This window comes from Euprymna scolopes, chromosome 7 (assembly GCF_053919585.1).
Source record: "Euprymna scolopes isolate OS-2025 chromosome 7, ASM5391958v1, whole genome shotgun sequence".
NCBI classification, from domain to species: domain Eukaryota; kingdom Metazoa; phylum Mollusca; class Cephalopoda; order Sepiida; family Sepiolidae; genus Euprymna; species Euprymna scolopes.
The window spans coordinates 26,684,421-26,705,615 of NC_136488.1; the positions used below are offsets into that span (position 1 = coordinate 26,684,421).

General features: G+C 35.7%; 1 protein-coding gene and 2 pseudogenes across 2 annotated transcripts in view; 2 read left to right on the forward strand and 1 right to left on the reverse strand.

Annotated features, from left to right (window-relative positions):
- LOC145279665 (EF-hand domain-containing protein 1-like) overlaps positions 1-21,195 on the forward strand; it is a 208,936-nt gene that overhangs the window by 131,076 nt on the left and 56,665 nt on the right. The gene's annotated exons all lie outside the window — the stretch shown is intronic.
- LOC145280482 (U2 spliceosomal RNA) lies at positions 3,591-3,706 on the reverse strand (annotated as a pseudogene).
- On the forward strand, positions 19,686-19,804 carry LOC145280390 (5S ribosomal RNA; annotated as a pseudogene).

Below are 21,195 nucleotides of genomic sequence, written 5' to 3' on the forward strand. Positions count from 1 at the left end.
ACAAACACACCGGTCAATTAACTCATATTTTATCATTTTTCATAATTATTGGATATGTTACTACGTTCGACAATAATTTTGTATAATTTCAACCTACATTATCGCCTCTCCCTTTAATAAAATATTAAATTTGATATATTTTATCGACTGATTATTTTATATAAAAAAACACAACTATTAATTAACTCACATTTCATCATTTTTATTTTTAATAATTCTTGAATATAGTACTAGTTTTGACAATAATTTTTCATCATTTAAACTTACCATATCACACACCTTACTAAAATAATAACTTTGATATATTTTCTAGGCTGATTATTTAATTACAAACACATACATCAATCAACTCACATTTCATCATTTTTCGTAATTCTTGGATATGTTACTAATTTCGACAATATTTTTTTATAATTTAAACCAACATTGTCGCCCAACCTTACTAAAATAATAACTTTGATACATTTGCTGGTTACTAATTTCGACAATCATTTTTCATAATTTATACCCACATTATCGCCCTCTCTTAATAAAATAATAACTTTGAAATATTGTCTGGGCTTATTATTTTATTACAAACACACTAATGCATGAAATCACATTTAATCATTTTTCATAATTCTTGGATATGTTACTTATTTCGACAATCATTTTTCATAATTTTAACCCACATTTTCGCTTTCCCTCTTTACTAAATAATAACTTTGATATATTGTCTAGGCTGATTATTTCCTTACAAACAAACCAATCAATTAACTAATATTTCATAATTTTTCGTAATTCTTGGATATGTTACTAATTTCGACAATAATTTTTTATAATTTAAACCATCCTCGTCGTCCTCTCTTACTAAAAAAATACTTTGATATATTTTCTGGGCTGATTATTTCATAAAAAACATAACTATCAATTAACTCACACTTCATCATTTTTCTTAATTCTTTGATATGTTACACATTTCGAAAATCATTTTTAATATTTTTAACCCACATTATCAACCACCCACTACAAACATAATAACTTTGATATATTATCTGGGATTATTATTATTCAAACACACCAAACAATTAACTAACATTTCGTCATTATTCATAATTCTTGGATATGTTACTTATGTCGACAATAATTTTTCATCATTTTAACCCACATCATCGCCCCACTTACTCAAATAATATCTTTAATATATTGTCTGGTCTGATTATTTCATTGCAAACACACTAATGCATTAAATAACATATTATCATTTTTCATAATTCTTGGATATGCTACTAATTTTGACAATTATTTTTCATAATTTAAACCATCCTTATCGCCCTCTCTAACTTACATAATTACTTTGATATATTTCCTGGGCTGATTATTTTATTATAAACACACACGCGATTAACTCATATTTAATCTTTGTTCATAATTCTGGATATGTTACTAATTTCGACAATATTTTTTATAATTAAAAACCCACATAATGCCTCTCACCCCTACTTATATAATATATTTGATATATTGTCTGGGCTTATTATATCATTACACACACACAAATCAAGTAACTCACATTTCATCATTTTTCATAATTCTTGGATATGTTACTAATTTCGGCAATAATTTTCATAACTTTAACCCACTATATCGCTCCCCCTTACTTAAATAATAACTTCGATATATTGCCTGAGCTGATTATTTCATTACAAACAAATAAATGCTGGGTATTCTCATAGTATATATGTTTCACCTATTTTATTCAATCCCGGGTGACGCCGCATATTCTGCTAATATATATCATTAACCGATCTTATTCGATCCCGAGCAACGCTGAGTATTTTGCTACTATATGGTTTCCACCTATCTCATTCAATACTGGGCGACGCTTTCTGATAGTAGATATTTGCACATCTCATTCAATACCTGGACTGACTTCATATCCACCACCCCAATGTTGAAAATATACATTAAATAAAGTAATGTTTTATTCGTAAACTGTTTAAGCCATTTCCGGGTCTGACTTTATATCACCAACCCACTGATAAAAATATACATGAAATTATGTAATGTCTAAATAGTAAACTGTTTCAGCCATTTCCGAGACCGACTTTATACCCCAACCCACTGCTAAAAATATACATGAAATAATGTAATGTCTGAATAGTAAACTGTTTCAATCATTTCCGGGACCGACTTTATATCCCAAACCCACTGCTAAAAATATACATGAAATAATGTAATGTCTAAATAGTAAACTGTTTCAGCCATTTCCAGGACCGACTTTATATCACCAACCCACTGATAAAAATATACATGAAATAATGTAATGTCTAAATAGTAAACTGTTTCAGCCATTTCCGGGACCGACTTTATATCACCAACCCACTGATAAAAATATACATGAAATAATGTAATGTCTAAATAGTAAACTGTTTCAGCCATTTCCGGGACCGACTTAATATCACCAACCCACTGATAAAAATATACATGAAATAATGTAATGTCTAAATAGTAAACTGTTTCGGCCATTTCCGGACCCGACTTTATATCCCAAACCCACTGCTAAAAATATACATGAAATAATGTAATGTCTAAATAGTAAACTGTTTCAGCCATTTTCGGGACCGACTTTATATCCCAAACCTACTGTTAAAAATATATATGAAATGAAGTAATGTCTAAATAGTAAACTGTTTAAGCCATTTCCGGGACCGACTTTATATCCCAAGCCCACTGCTAAAAATATATATGAAATAATGTAATGTATAAATCGTAAACTGTTTCAGCCATTTCCGGGATCGACTTCTTATCTCCCATCCTACTGTTAAAAATATACATTAAATAAAGTAATGTCCAAGATGTAAATTGTTGCAGCCATTTTCGGAACCGACTTCATATTTCCCACCCCAATGTTAAAAATATACATTAAATAAAGCAATGTGTAATGCGTAAACGGGTTCACCCATTTTCGGGACTGATTTAATATCCCCCACCCCAATGTTAAAAACATACATGAAATAAAGTAATGTTTAAATCGTAAACGGTTTGAGTAATTTCCGGGACTGACTTCATATCCCGTAATCCACTGCTTAAAATATACTTGATATAAAGTAATGTTTAGATCATAAACTGTTTCAGCAGCTTTTCGAAAGTAATGCATAAAAACATTAATTAGGTAACCGTTGCTTCAACATGAATGTCTGAGTGTACTATCAGTTTCAGCATTCCAGTGACTTAAATCTCCCTATTTTTTGGTCTTGGTTAATGGAGGAGAAATCCTTCATTACTGATACAATTCTTATTTTTGTTATTGACCAGAGAGCCCCTTTTGGGGAGCTGGTTTCCCCCTACATTTTTAACCGACCTCATGTCCAATTCCGCCCTTGTGGGGAGGCAAGTAAACAAAAAAAATAATCAGAACGGATATTTTTCAGGGCATTTTATAATTAATCAGGAGTAACACTTCCTGGGCATTTTGTAATTAAATCAGAAATAACTTTTTCCAGTTACTTTTTTAATATTAAAACTTTGTTACATTAAACATAGTACCTATTCACAATGCCTCCCCACGGGACAGATTTATACACCAGGGTCGTTTTTTTAACGTGGAGAAAAATTGTCTTAGTCGTAAAGGATTTCTCTTTCACTGAAAGAGAAGAAATCGCAATGTAGCACCTGAAGAACAGATACTACACTTTGATCTTAGCCAAAAGGCCAAGAAAGACAAATCATTTTTATTAGCTTTGCCTCAACAGCGACACCAATTTTTTAAAAATATTTCAAGGGTGACAAGGTTTATTTAGAATATTCCACTTTTTTAGGGATACACAGCATGATAACGGACGGAGCGATAAGCGTAATAATATAATGATAATTATGCATGCTTCACACAGTTTGTATGATTTCCATTACTGTGAGATAAGTTTATAACTTCTCAGTGAAAAAAAAACCGATTAGTGTCCATAATAATCAAGATAAACTCAGTGATATAAGTAACAAAAGTGCATTAACAAAACTATGTTACAGAAAATAGGCGTCCGTAACTGCTACAACGCTTAGTCGTAACTAGGCATCAGTAACTGCTTCAACGCTTAGTCGTAACTGCATTTATTGTGATTGGGTGAGACTATTCTTTCTAGAAATAAGTAAACCAACTTACGCCAGAAATCAATTTTCATAATAAATTACCCTTTCACCTTTGGGTTTCATTCCCTCAAAAAATTGTCACAAAAAAAAAAAAAAAAAAAAAAAAAAACCCTGACGAAATGTAGTCTGACAAATTCTTTCTGGGAATGAAACAACAAACTGTTTGCTTCTGTGTAACTGAGTTACCTGAAATAAATTTATATACTATTACACAACTTATTGAACACAGATGAATTAAATACTGAAACACACACACACAATATATATATATATATATATATATATATATATATATATATATATATATAAAATCATGATAATATATGTGTAAGTTTGTCTCAGTATTTAATTCAACCTACTGTTGATATATATGCCGGACTTTTCTGTTTATGTGGTAATAAAACTTCTCAAATTTACCTGTGATGTTAGACTGTATAAAAGTATTAACTTTGGTCCAAATCGCCTGTTCTTTCTTTCATTGGATTTTTTTCCGATTATAGATTATTGATACTTATTGAAGACATCCCAATATAAAACCTAAGAACACTGTTAGATAGATAAAATACATTTGTGTGAAATTTCATAAAAATCGTCCCAGCCGTTTTGGAGTCTATAGAGAACTCTCTCTCTCTCTCTCTCTCTCTCTCTCTCTCTCTCTCTCTCTCTCTCTCCGATACACAGACATACACATACAGACATAAAGGTCCTTATGTTTATGGGGAAAATATGTTTATTCAATTATATTTCACCTTTTATTTATACCAATCCTTTAATTTATGAAGCTCGATGTAACTACAGGACATATACAAATAAATGACATATGGTTTATATTTCAAACTAGCAGGACCCGTTAACTGGCATTGCCTGGTGGAAGCATGCCCCCTCCTATTAAAGGAAAATTAAAGTATGGTTGTTGTTGTTGTTTTTGCTCAACCCCCAACCTCATCATGTTAAGTACGGCTTTCAGAATAGAGACCCCCAACCTCCTTATGTTAAGAACGGCTTTCGGAATAGACACTCCATTTTGGTATATCAAAATATTTGCCACAAATTTAACCTTCATAATCGCTGTCAGGATTCCACGCACAAATAATATGAACCAACAAAAAAATGGGGGGGGTAACAGTGTTGGTCAAATATAATTAAATTTGTTCTTCGCTCGTGCGTACTAATCTGGTGGCCAGTGATATAAAGTGCATAATATAGGGTTTTATATCGCAAAAACTACTTGCATGCACCAAATATAAATGAGATTTTCTTAATCAGTATAGCAGAAAACTTTTAAAAGTCGACATTTTTCAGGAAAGTATATAGGTGGGTCTAAGGTAAAAAAATTTCAAAAAAAAAACAATCAGTCTATAATCAAACATGCCCCCCTAGTAAAAACAATAAAGTACGGTTGTTGTTGTTGTTGTTGTTGCCCAACCCCCAATCTCCTTATGGTAAGAACGGATTTCAGAATACCCTCAACCTCCTCATGTTAAGAACAGCTTTCGGAATGGATACTCCCAATTCCTACTATTAAGAACAGTTTTCAGAATGCTCACTTGCAACATCCTCATATTTAAAATGGCTCCTGGAGAAGACACCCCCACCTGTGAATCGGGGCGGGGTTTGCCAGAATATTTACTCCAAATTTAGCATTGATAATCGCTATCAGGATCCCAACGTGCAAAAACTATGACTAAAAGAAAAAAAGTCGTTATTTTAAAGTCGAACAGAATGAAGGAAGAAAGCGACCATGTATCTGCGCGTGTTGTCTTACCTGCTGGGAGAATCACAGGGAGGGCAGAAATTAAAAATGGCGGCTGTGGTTTTTGTAAGATTATTGAGCAATGACATCAGGCCTCACGTGACTGTTTTTCTGGCTACCGATTGGCTGATGATGAACGCTTGGACAATAAAAGGAGTACGTTCAGAAAATCGAGGACAGTGTGTATCAACTGCATCAGTGTGATTAGAAGTTCGACGTGTGTGTTAATCAGCTTCCGTAGTTGTGAAACGAATTCAAGCTTTAGAAGTTTGACGTGTGTGTTAATCGACTGCCATAGTTGCGAAACGAATTCAAGCTATTTCGGCGAAATGGGGGAAAAAATTGACCTCAAATTAATACCAGAGTCGGATGCGGTAATAAAAGGAATAAACTTGGCTCTCCAGTGGAAAGTCAAAGAATTATGCATACGCACAGATTCGCTGTGCGTATACCACTGGATAGTTGACACACTAACAGGCAAAATGAGAGTGCGCACCAAGGCGGCTACCGAAATGCTAATCAGACGAAGGTTGGAGACAATAAGGAAGTTGGTGGAAGAGTACAACCTATCGTTGAATGCGGTGCTTGTCACTTCAACCTGCAATCTTGCTGATAGACTTACCGTGTGCCCCAGAGATGGTTCGACGCAATGAAGAAAGAAGCCGAACCAGGGTCTTTATGTGCTGCCTCTGTTGAGGAGACGGATAAAATCAAGAAGGTACACCATGACAGTGGACACCCCGGAGTGAGCCGGACATATTATTTCGTACACTTAACGAACCCGTCAGTGTCCAAAAGCAAAGTAGAAGCAGTGGTCAAGGAATGCCAAATATGCCAGTCAATCGACCCTGCTCCCACCAAATGGCAGAAAGGTCGGCTGGAAGTCGACGAGAATTGGAGCTGACTAGAATTGGAGTCGATGAGAATTGGAGCCGACTAGGCATGGATATAACCCACTATGGTGGTCAGCACTTCCTCACACTGATCGATTGTGGACCAACGAGGTTTGTGATCTGGCGACTATTAACAAGACAGGACTCGGCTAGTGTCATCCGTCAATTAGAGTCCATATTTTACAAGCGGGGACCACCTGAAGAGATTCTCACTGACAACGACACAGCCTTTTGCAGCGGAGAATTCAGGCGTTTCATAGATGAGTGGGGGATCCGGCTTAGACACAGGTGTGCGTATGTACCAAGTGGCAATGGTATAGCGGAGCGGTGCCACCGAAGTGAGAAGAGGATAGCAGCAAGGAAGCAATGTACGATTGTAGAGGCACCATATAGGTACAATACAACACCAAAGGATGACGCGACTGCTGAAAGTGCACCTGCTAATGCGATACATTGCTATCGAGTGTGTGTTAAGGGCATTGACGCCTGCCTGCCTAATCAGAAGAGGAAGCAAGGACGGTACAAGTTAGGGGACACCGTCTGGGTAAGGCCTCCCAATAACCGATGTACGACCAGTTTCAGAAGAGGACGGATCACCGGCATAATTAGTGAGCAGGCTGTGCTGGTTGATGGTACTCCATGGCATGTGAGGGATGTCCGGCCCGCCCCTTGATACAAACCAAATGGCGAACAGCGAAAGTGATGAATCATCCAATGATGAAATGTGGATCCGACCTATGCCCCATTGCCGTGATGACATGGTTGAGAACCTCAGCACAGATGGTGATAGTTCCAGCGCCACTTATGAGAGCCCCAATGACGATGGAGCCCAGCTTGATGGAAGGACTGCTGGCAACATTAATGGCGACAGGTCTGTTACCCCTTTTGAGAGCTCGGATGAAGATGGAGCGCAGCCGGATAATAGGACTGTGGACACTGACCCAAGTAGCCCTGATGAAGATGAAGAAGTCCAGCTAATCCCCCTCCGTAGGAGTGCTCGTAACAAACGACCGTGGCCGCAATGCCGCATGTGTGATCTTGAGACCAGGGGGTGGGGGGTGTAAAGTCGAACAGAATGAAGGAAGAAAGCGACCATGTGTCTGCGCGTGTTGTCTTACCTGCTGGGAGAATCACAGGGAGGGCAGAAATTAAAAATGGCGGCTGTGGTTTTTGTAAGATTATTGAGTGATGACATCAGGCCTCACGTGACTGTTTTTCTGTCCGCCGATTGGCTGATGATGAACGCTTGGACAATAAAAGGAGTATGTTCAGAAAATCGATGACAGTGTGTATCAAGTGCATCAGTGTGATTAGAAGTTCGACGTGTGTGTTAATCAACTTCCGTAGTTGTGAAACGAATTCAAGCTTTAGAAGTTTGACGTGTGTGTTAATCGACTGCCATAGTTGCGAAACAAATTCAGTTTGTCTATAATTTGTCTATAATCAAGCATTTGCATGTTATATTTGGGCGTCAACTTAATTCTAAGTGGTTAATGCAGAAAATGAAAAATAAACAATGGTAACTGTCAGTAATAATGCGATGTTAATGTGTGCATAGGTATAAAAAAATGTAAATAATAAAAGCTTTTAAAGAAGAAAACGCTCATAAAACAAAGGGAAAAAACAAAAAAAATTGGTTTAATATTTATAAAACTAATGCCGAGAGATCGGCCATATTTTTTAAGGTTTGACATGTTCGTTTTTTGTAAGAAGGTGTGTAATCCGGAATAATAGATTTGTATGCTCTCAGCCAATGAGAATTGCCAGAATTTCAGAAAAGAGAAATTATTATTTTCGAATTTGGAAGTGGAAAAGTAATTGTATGTTTATGAGTGTATGATCCAGTTATGAAGGGTGACAGGACAATATAGTTATAATCTGTATGTTTCTTCCCAGTCTTGACTGGAGGCGGTAAGAGGACTTTAGATTTAGAGAGAAAAATAGAAACTACTTCGTTTGGAAATGTTCCAATTATGATGAAATGTAGGATTTTATTATAAGGACTAAATGTGTGTAAAATGTCGTTCTAAAGTTGTATAAGATAGTGTCTAAAGATCTAGATATAATAAATTTGTATGTTGTTGCAAACCTACGGTATTTTTGGTCCAGAGGGAAATTTCTGCAATCAAAATATTGTATATAAGATATCAAGATGTTGTCCATATTACTGTTTATTTCTTTTGGAATGTTTAAATGTTCAATTCTTAACAGCACCTGTTTCGTAGCACAGAATCATTCATATAATTATGCCATTTAAAAAATTTATTTCGGCCTTACACATCAGAAGAATATGAACTCATCAACTTTAAAAGAAGATAAAGGAACATGGGCATGGTTACAAAATCCGAAAACCAGAAGAAAAGTTGCAATTGTGTTTTCTTTTATTTATGCCATCTTGGAATTTTAATGTAGAATCACCAACGCCAAATCTACGTATAATAAATTGCAGTTATATTATTAAAATTAATATAAAAATATCTTATTTAATGTTGCTATTAATTTATTATATTTAATTAGTTTATATTTATTTTTCTTAGATAATATTGAATATATATATATGCATTTAGGTTTATTTTATACGAAACTAATCATTAAATTTATTGCATTTGTCTACGATAATTTAGTCGTTTAGTTAGATTTAAACTTTGCTCAAGTATAACCTTGTATATTGCATGAATAAATATTTTCATTAAGTATATTTCTACGTTTAAACAGTTTAATGTTATTGCCATTTATTTAGGATTAATTAACCATTTATTTTCATTAATATGAGAGATTTCTTAATTTTTTCCAATACATTTGTTTATTTTCTGGGGTCAGGGGAAGATAGTCACTTTCAGAAGTATACTGACTTGTCTCCCTTACATCATCTAATTTAATTCCTTAGATTTTATGAGTTCAAGTGTACTAAGTAAATATTATTATTTTCTAATTTAATAGTTTTATTTTATTTATTTTATTAATTAATTTTTTAATATTTCTTGATTATATTATTTATCTAAACCTTAATATTTTAAAACAATTTCAATATAAACTAATCCATATTTATATCCGAGTTATATACATTTCTAGTATAAACTTATCTTCAATGATCATTGTATGTATTCATTTATTTTTTTTTAATTCATTTTAATTAATATTTTCCTTTAGAAGATATCATTAAATTTTCTCTGTTACATTTAATCACATTTTAGTCGAGACTGGATATATTTAGATCTATGCAAACAATTTTGAATTACTTCCTGTCGTTTGTTTAGTAAGCTTTCTTTAGATATTATTATTTTGTTCTTTAGTCCTCATATTCTATGAGCAATGTTTCTGACAAAGAGGGAAGAATTGCTAAAAAATACTACTTCAAAGTTAAAAACTCGAAAACGAGAACTATTAGATGGAATAAATTCTGACTTGAAGACTGGAATTGACAGCTGATGGACAACATATAACAGAAATTAACATACAAAGAGACATCTTTCAAGGAGACTCACTATCACAATTGCTGCTCATCATAGCCATGATGCCCCTGAACAATATACTGAGAAAGTACCAAACTGAATACAAGTTCTCTAATACAGAGGAGAAAATGAACCACCCAATGTACATGGACGACCTGAAACTTTTTGCAAGGACCGAAAAGGAACTAGAGACACTAATAAACACTACCAGGATCTTCAGCCAGGATATCCAAATGGAGTTTGGTATCGAAAAGTGTGCACTACAAGTTATAAGAAAGTGAAAAATGGAGACAAAAGAAGGCATGGAACTACCCAACCAAACGGAGATGAGGGCACTAGGGGAACATCTATAAATACTTGGGAGTTCTGGAAGCAGACATCATCAAAACCACAGAAATGAAAGAGAGAATCGGAAAGGAGTACCTCAGGAGAACAAGAAACAAAATTGTATTGCAGAAACCTAATAAAAGGTATAAACACATGGGCAGTATCACTATTAAGATACTCTGGACCGTTTATAGGGTGGACAAAAGAAGAACTGAGACAGCTCGATCAGAAGACCAGGAAACTCATGACCATGCACAATGCACTACACCCAAAGGACGATGTTGACCAACTCTACGTGAAAAGGAAAGGCGGAAGAGGACTAGTTTGTATAGAAGACTGCATAACACAAAAAAAGAATGAGAAAAATACATAATGCAAAACACGGAAAGGATAATCATGGCAGCAAGAGGCACTGAAAAAATCGACAAAACAGAAAACAGAGATAAAGGATAAGACGAGATTACATGGAAGAATAATAAGGATGACAAAAGATAAAAGTAATGAAAACACTTGGACATGGATGCAAAAAGGACACATAAGCCGAGAAACTGAATCCCTAATAACCACAGCACAAGATAACTTGATAAGAACCAACCACATTAAAACAAAGATTGACAGAACACAAGAAAACAACAAATGCAGACTCTGTGGACAAAGAGACAAAACGATAAACCATATAACAAGTGAATGCAGAAAACTGGTCGAAAAGGAATACAAGAACAGACACGACCAAGTGGGAAAGGCAGTACACTGGGAATTATGCAAACAACTGCATCTCAAACACACAGACAAGTGGCACAAACATAAGCCGGCAACAGTAATTGAAAACGAGAATCACAAAATCTTATGGGACATGGACATACAAACTGATAAACCCATCCAAGCAAGAAGACCAGATGTCGTAATAATTAACAAGAAAGAAAAATCTTGTCAAATCATTGACTTTGTGGTTTCAGCCGACCATAGGGTGAATATCAAAGAAAAGGAGAAATGGAGCAACACACAGATCTAGCCAGATAGCTGAAAGGGATATGGAAGATGAAGAAAATCAAAATAATACCTATAATAATAGGAGCACTAGGAACAATCCCGAAAAATTTTGAAAAAAGAATGGGAGAAATTGGAATCAAAGGAATGACTGGAAAAATACAACGAAAAACAATAATGAAAACAGCTGAAATATTAAGGAAAACCCTTGAATGTGGAGACTAGCACACATGAGCAGCAAGCGCGGACCAGACAAACTGCTACAGAAGCAAAACATGAAATGCCACATAGAACCAAGAACATTGAAGCCACATACCTATAAGTTCTCTAACCCCACCCCCATCCCCATCCCCATTACCATATCACTGCCTCCCTCCCCCATAAAAAAAAGAGACCAAACAAAGTCTAGGAGGAAGGAAAGACCGAGGAGAGAGCACTGATCAGATCTCCGCTGAATAAGTACAAAGAAAACTGGGACCTTGGGGAGGCTTATTGCCACTCAAATTCCAATGAAGACCGATAGCCGCTGCCAACGAGAAATCAATGCCAAGCAGCTGTTGCGATAATGCAAATTTATTTGCAAACACTATTGAAAGAGGTGGAGAGTACTGGAAATTTGGGGAGACTTGTTGTCACTCAGCTTCCAGTGAACACCACAGGTCGATTTCAAGGAGAGATCTTTGATGACCTGTGTGAAAGCTCCTTGTGAGCTAATAATAACAATAATAATATAAATAATAATAATAAGTGTGTATACAAGCGAACCAAAATATTAATAAAACAAACAAAACAAATTTATAAATACACCAGTGATTGAAAACATGCCAAGCTTGCAAAACAGCTGAACAGAAAGTTTTGTATTTTATATTGCTTTTAATCTTCTGCCAAATTTAACTGGAGCGGGGTGGGGGGATGTATGGATGAAGGGAGGGGGGGAGATGATAAGAAAAGCAATAAAAGTGAATAATTCCTTCAAACTGATATCAGATTGAATTCCTTCCACTTCTATTCTGTTGATTCCCTCTATTGTACAGCATTTACTTTGCATTCTTTCTAAGATTGATTGGGGTGAAGCGGTGCATTAGAAGCAGATATGATGTCGTTGTGTCATTGAGTGACAAGTATTTGTTCACGTTGGAATCCCACATGAACGCTTGAACATGATGCTTCCGATTTGCAATTGTAGGTCAGGCTTTTAAAAGAAGTAAATCTATATTCAAATAAGTGAAACGCACTAAGATGCTGGAAAATTGGGTAGAATGAATCAAGTGTACATTCGGCATCTCAATTTTGCTAGCAATTTAAAGGAACGAATTTGGCATAACACCATTGTCCAATGTCAATCGAACCCCAATACTTATTTTCAAATAGACTCCTCCTGCTCCTCCTCCTCCTCCTCTTCCTCATCGCCGTCGTCGTCATGATCATCATCAAAATCAAATCTTGCTATTATCATGACTCTTCTTTACTCTCTCATACCATTTTGCCCTAGCCCCCATCTCACTAGGTAAGCCTTCATAGGTGCATTGTGTTTCCCTGTTCCTATTTACTTGCTTCCCCACGAGGGCAGAGTTAGACACAAGGTCGGTTTTTATTGTGGGGAAAATCCAACTCCCCAAAAAGAGGCACTCTAGATAAAAGCAAAAATAAAAATTGCCTCAATCTAGAAGGATTTCTCATTCACTGATCGCGGTCAGAAAAGGTAAAGTGTAGTTTCAGAACAGATACTACACTGTGTTCCTAGCCGAAAGGCCAAGGAACTTTTGTTCTAAGCAATCTCACCAAACTATATCATTGTTTTGACATCCATAAAAGAACGTCATTGGTGATTTGATCTCTAGCCCTTAAATAATGAGCAGTACATTTGTTTCTTCTCTCTCTGATCAAAACTAAGATCTGAGTAAAGTGTTCACAAAGCTGCCTTTTTATAGATTCCTGCCTCCAGGAGATGTTGAGAGTAGTTTTTAGCATTCTTGTGTGCACAATTGTTATAGAATGGATCAAGAGACAGAGAGGGGGGAGGAGTGTGAGTTATAGTGTAGACACGTTGACCGGAAGTCAAGATCAGCTATCGGATTGTGTGTGAGTCATGTGATCAGGTTAGCTGAATCGGGGAGATTTGGTTGGGACTTGGAAGAGAGCGGACGGCTTTGCCGTTGTCTCCTCCCCTTCACTGGAGTGTGGGGACAAATGCTGACGTGGTAGAAATAAGACCTAGAAGAAGAAACCACACAGGCCAAATTCACTTTCCATTCTTCTGCGATCGATCTGGAAGGTGAATAAAAAATTATAGAACCAATTTCTTGTCTTGGAGTGAAATAAATCTTCGTCCCCCAAAACAGGTACCAGTCTCCCTCCCAGACAAGATGTTCCAGATGGACCAACAAAATGGCAGAAGGTATGTTCAAATGCATGTCACACACACAACGACATAAACTCTGATAAGATAAATCAAACACTCAATCCTTTATGATACGACAATACAATGCCAAGTTTCCTTTCTTCTAGTCATTGATACTTCCTTATATCAGAACTGACATAAAAATGGCTTCAAATAAATCACATTTCACCTTGATACGAAGATCTAGATTTCAGATTTCTTTCACATTGTCCTGGTGCTTTCATGAACCCATAGCATTTGTTCCCCCTCGATCTATATACTCCCGACTAATCCAACACTTTTGAGGTTCTTAGATGCTGGAAAGCCTTCTATTCTTAGTCTTTTCCCTTCAGAATTCCCTCCCTGTTTCCTGCTTCCCTGACTGTACTGATAATGAAGAATTTTAAATGTAATGTAAACAGGTATCTCGTTACTCAACTCCCCACAATCTGCTGTTAGACATGATCCCAAATAGTAACCCTTAAGTCCAAGTGGCAAATATGCCTTGTTTGGGATGAAAAAGTAAATAGAATAAAATAAAAAAGTTACTAGATTCTATGCTATTGTTGAGATGGCGTGTTCTCTGGTGACTAAGGTGTATGGTCCTTTGTCCTATGCAGTTCTAGGAAGGCCATCCTTTCAGGCTTTGTTTATTCACGCATTGTTTGCTCTCTATACTTTTCTCCATTGCAACTTTACTGTCAAGATAAGTGAATTCAGAGACATTTTTGAGAAATCTCATTTAAAGAAAATATATTTCCATGTTGGTCCAGCAAAATGTATTCTGTTTTACTTGTGTTCACAAAATTTTCAATGCAGTTTGCAGACTATGATATTTATTCTACTAGTTTTTTTCATTTGCTAATGCTAGCGGTATGATAACAGCATATTCTTTTCATTGTTTTGACTCTTAAGTATATATCCGTTAATATCTTATATGTTTTTATATAGACTGATGTGGTTCTCGGTTGATTGGCTGTGTCTTACTGTGTCGGATATTTACTTGAGAGTCAAAAGAATGAAAAGAATATTCTGTTGTCGCAACCCTATGAATAACAAATTAATTATCAATTAAGAAATACATGAAGTATTTTCTCTTTCCGTCAGCTATGACTGGATAGAAGAATAAGTAATTCGAAATTATAATCTGAGTATCGCCCGCATTGAAGATTGAACATTCGACCTCCAAAAGAGTGTAACTTTACAACTGAATTTTATCAAGTACTTTATCCACTACGCCATGAGTCTTAACACTCAGCATGAGAGCAGTAGTTGGAACAATCCACATAAAAGTATGGGTATAAATGTGATCGTTTATTTTTCTGATCATTGTACAAAAAAATATTTCAAAATATTTTATTGTACAGGATATTCCAGAAGTCTTGAACAAATTTCAAGACTTTATATCTACTGAACTATACATGTTAAATGAAACTGACATGATTTTCAAGCTAAATTTATCGAGTTCAACTTTAATATTAATGATTTATACATATATATAATTATTGCTATAATAATAATATTACTACTATAATCTATAATTATGTACAGCACAATCGCGTTGACACACCGGTTCTCGTCAGATCACCAAAGTTAAGCAACGATAAGCCTGGTTAGTACCAGATGGGTGACCATTTGAGAATTCTAGGCGCTGTATGTGCTCTCCACTTATATCGGCATTTGTTTCCAGTCGTCCTGTACATACACTTCACTTTCCACTGGTATTTAACAATGTCGACTCAGGAGAGGTGTGGTTGGAGACTGCACACCTCTTGCCACAAAAATTTCATGTACAGCCACCCTTACGTGGGTATCCATAGTCTATCAAAGACTGAAGGAGCCTTATATTACTGTAATTATTTTTTAATACCTACAGACACTGGTGTTTCATCCTTTCAGGAATCATCAGTGCAAGGAGTCACGATTATCGCTAGTTGGGAGATTCAAACCTGGCCATGAATCTATCTTTGACTCCATTAACAAAGAAACAAACCGCTCTGTCAACATTAACTGTGAGAGAATACAGTTGAAATTAACATTTATATGAGTCGTCTAAGAAAGCCATGTGACCATGTGATTTTAACAGCACGATCTGTGCACGTGGGCTTTTACTAGACTTTTAACCATTTTAAACGGGGAAAACTTATAATCCGTTGACTGTACATCAAACGGATACCATAATACATAGTTCACTGCAGCTTATTATAACAAAGGTCTATGCGAAATTTCAGTTAGATCGGTTCAGTAATTTCCGAGAAAAAGTGGAACGGACAGACAGACAAACATACAGATAATATAGATTTTCTAAGTAGACAATTGAGATCAGCAATAACGTGATCTTATTAAAATTAATATTAAAACTAATTGAGATTAAATGCAGACACTTAAGAAATTATGAAAGAAGATTTCCCCATTGGAAGACAAGAGTATAATTTTATTTTGTAAAGAGATTGAATCAAAAATGTAGATCAATATAAAATGTTACAAGTAAAAAAAAAAAAAAAATAATGATTATGATTTTAGTTAATAAGAAAATAAGAAAAGTCTTAAAATCTGTTCACCTGACGGACAAGAAACATGAAATATCATAATGGCTTTTGTTAAACAATTTTAATATCCTCTCCCATCCGCCACCACAAAATCTAATGTAATTAATTAAATGTGGGTTGATTTTAGATTTATCGATCAAGAATCAGTTGTAAATTAATTAATAAAATGCGAACACGATAACCAATCTAGGGACATCTATTATAAAATTGTTAAACATAAAAATACTTTGTACTGTTGTTTAAATTCTATCAGTAGACAACAGAACAGATGAGCGAACATGAGTGATTCAAAATAAAAGATGAGCGAACGTGATTGGTTCAAAATAAAAGATGAGCGAACATGATTGGTTCAAAATAAAAGATGAGCAAACGTGATTGGTTCAAATTCAAAAGTAAGAAGGTGAAATTTGGTAACATTTTGAAATTTGTAACATTTGGTAACATAATTGTAAAATTTGGTAACATTTTGAAATGGGAATGTTTGAGATTAAAATTACATGTGTTTCTATGTGTCATTATGGAAGGCTTAATTTAATTATATTCCGATTTTATTAAGATCAAGCTGATTAAACAACTTTTATGTCACCTTGTAAGATATTTCATTTTTGTTTTTAAGTAGCATTTGAAGGAGACGAAAATGCAAAAAATATAGAACAATAATTGAAGGTAACAAAGATGCAATATATTTCTTTGTAAAGCTAGATATGTATATCTATCTATATAACTATAGAAGTGAGTGTGTGTGTGTGTGTGTGTGAGGACAACTCTCAAACTATTTACTCAACGAATTTTTGATGTACAGACTTGAAATTTGCTATATAGGGTAGTCAGACATGTGTGAAACTTTTTAATCGGTTCTCATCCGGTAAAAGGTCTGCTAAAGGGTCAAAATTGAAAAATTGGTACTAACAATTCAATGTAATAATAATAATAATAATAATAATAATAATAATATATATATAATATATATATATATATTTTTTTTTTTACAAGGGTGTCACCACTTATCAAGGCCCAGAGGCCACTCAAGGATAAGGGTTAATAGGTATACATTAGTCATTGTGATTTTAGCATAGTAAACAGTGGGAATTTTGAAACTTGGATTACTTAGGGGGACGATTCAATTAGAACTTGTTCACATTGGACTTTTTCTTTTTTTTTTTTTCATAGGTATCAACTCATTTTCAAGGTCAAAGAGGCAACTCAAGGATAAGGGTTAAAGAATGTACAGTAGAAATTGGACAATATAATAATCATTAGTAATGAAAATTTGTTAAATTTGATAACTTATATGGAATGGCTCATCAAGAACTTATTTACGTTAGACTTGAAGACAACCATATTGTAGTCAGCCGGAAAGCAGGAAAACGGAAGACAATTCCACAGGCGTGCAGTTCTAATAAGAAAGCTTTGTTCATGGAATCTACGTTTAGGTTTAGGCACAGATAAAGAGTGGGGGGAATTATTGATAGTGTTTACAGCTAGACGAGTGTTTCTTGTGAAAGTTTTGCGAGGGGGGACCATAGATTGAAGCTCAGTCGAACACTTTCCATGAAAATAACGATACATCAGAGACAAACTCGCAACATCTCTTCTGTGAGATAGAGGTTGCAAGGAAGAGAAAAGGACATATATATATATATATATATAAAATGAAAATTACAATTGAATTTACCAAAATGATCCAAGATGGTAAAATTAAAGTAAATTATAAATATTAAAGAATTAATATTTATAAAATTATCTCAACCAGATATAAAAGCTCGATAAAACCAAATACGAAATAGAGCTTATAATATGAGCAAACAGTTAATAAAATATGTTAAAAAACACTTTGAAATGAGTTAAAAACATATTTAATCTGAAAAGGAGACACTAGATAAATGGATAGTCCTTAATCCGCTGAGTTTCGAAGAAATACTCTCCTTCTCATCAGAGGGTAGGAATTAGCAAAATGCGGGATCGGATTTTGCATGCAAAAGTATTTGATGAAACAACAAGTAAGTCAAAGATCTTACTTGAAAACAAAATAAGTTAAGCAGAGGGAATATGGTAAAGAAAAAGGTGATTACACATGAATGGATAGTCTGGTGGAAGATAAAAAATCCAGTGACGGTAAAATCCAAATGTAAAACTTCAAGAAAGTTAAAAGAATTTCCATTTGTACAAGTAAAATCCAAGGAAATTCTTTTAACTTTCTTGAAGTAAGGCACTACTAATTGGGATCGTGTCTAACAAGGGACTGTGGGAGAGTTAAAGAACAAGATGTTTGTTCACATTACATTTAAAATTATGCATTAATTATACATTAGAAAATTTAACAATGAAGAGGTGGGATTCTGCTGCCTGTCAGGTTATTCGGGAGTATATACGTCGAGGGGACATGTTAAGTTTTGAGACATTGTGTTGAACAAAGATGGCGGCGTAGTTCAGATCAGTAACCAAGATGGCGGCCAAGAATCAAATGTGGTCCATGGCGTAGTTAACGGCGAACTGATTGAATCCAAAATTCGACAATTTTTATAATAATTTTGAAACGTTTTCATTGGTTGTTTAGCACAGCCGGTGCTTATAAAAATGATTGGCGAATCCATTCGTCTCATACCCACTTGTCTGATGGGGAAGGTCTCCTAGCGGCTTTGGCTGCAGGGAGACAGGGTAGAAGTACTCGTCAAGGATCCGTTCTTGACACTCAGCCCGACAGGTGAGGGGCCCGGTTCCGGCCCAGCACCTGTTGGACTGAGGTACGCCGCCTGGGTAATACCTAGGAGGTCCACCCTCCTAGGCCTTGCTACTGGGCTTTCCGGTGAAGTAAGTTTATAGCTTACTGCCTGAGGCGCCCCTACCGGGGAATGCGAACGGGGTTACTCAGGCAATTTTTACAATTGCATGAGTGCTCCTCCTTTAGGGGAGCCTGCTGGTTTCCCACTTTCCGGCCTTGTGCCACATTTTGCTGAGGTGGGCGGCAAATAAATCTCTACCCCCATTAGGAGTCAAAAACATTTTACAGGACACAAGTGCTATAAGTTCATCAAAGCCCATTATATATATATATATATATATATATATATATATATATATATATATATATATATATATTATTAAATATTATTACGTGCGCAATCACCGCAATGCTGTGTCCTATGTCTGTTTTACAAGTACTTTAAGTACTTGTAAAATAGATGTAGGACGCAACATTGCGGTGATTGCACTGAGATTATATACGGCATAATCAAGTTTGCACACCGGTTCCCGTCAGATCACCGAAGTTAAGCAACGTTGAGCCTGGTCATTACTAAAATGGGTGACCAATTTGGAAATTCCAGGTGCTGTATGTAGGAGGACGTCGACACCTCACTGCAAAAAGTTGCAAAAACCTAACGTTGTCATCTCCCCTAATGGGGATATACATACGACTGGGGACCGCTTGTGAATTTCATACTCCCATGAAACTTCCTCCTTCGGAGGAAGCCGGCTAAACCCTGAATAGGGTTGGTGCTGACTGCACTGAGATTGGAGCTAAGTTTTTGTTCCATTCGGTTAGTTTTACGAATGTAAACAAAACCGAAGAGAAATCATTCTAGATTGAGTCAAATACTGTGACGGTGTGCTCGTTACGGAAAACGATTGTGTAGAACACTAATTATTAATGACAACAGTTACCGGAAGTCGAAATTTGCTAAGAGTATCAAAGTTAGTTTTATTTTGAAAATAGTTGATCCGAGCAGAAAACCTTCTAAAGTGAGGTAAATAATTTTAGGGTGTGCTCGTTACGGAAAACACCAAGACAGAAAAGTAGAAAACAGTTTTCGAAGACAATAACTGAAAGTCGAGTTGTGCTAAAAGTATCAAGAATTTTTATTATTATTATTAAAACGTAACGATCATCATCATTATCAACGGTAAGTTAAGAATCGATGAAAATCTTGTGTAGTCCGTTTTAAGACGTTGTTCGTAATTGAATGAAAAGGACAACTGTTGCGGGGCCGACGGTTGGTGACAATCCTACCACTAAAAGGTGACACAGGCAAGACAAAAATAAACGACAATGGCAAAGAAGAGAGGACAAAACGTAATTGTAATGTTGTGAACGATAAAAGTACCGTCCAGGTTTATTGTAAGTCTTATGTTCAAACTGGAGCGATTTTACTGTCGTCGCTGGAAACAACTGCGGGAGGGCGCTGGAAACTGTAAACAGGTGCTAGAAACCGCAGGAATGAGGAGTCGATTTCGCAAAATGTATAGTGGTTTTGTTGAGAAAGATGGTTCTGAAAAGGGCTGTTTTATCGCATGTAGCAGTAGTTAAGAAAATTCCTGTGTTGGAATAGCCGTCGGTTGGCGGAGGTCGACCACCCCCGGATGCAGCCGCCACTTTGAGATCAATTGTCTGGATTGCCGTGGGCGTTGTCTTTATATGCGAACTGCGCAGACGTAGTTGTAGACATATATCGGTTTTTGGCTTAAAGGAAAAATGTCGCCGTCATTGTGCTTTATTTTTGTAACTATATCTTAAGTGACACGATTTTCCGCAGTCCGCATGTGCCTGTTTGCAGTCAAACTTGATGCGTTTGGGGATACGTTTATGCCAAGTTTGTCATAGCATTTCGTGGAGAAATAATGCACGCTGTCCTATTCCAATCGTGGGTGTAATATCAGCTGATGGTTCTATGCCAATAACTTTTTGCCAATGTGTTACAGCTTGTCACAATGGAGTTGTGTGCACTAAAAT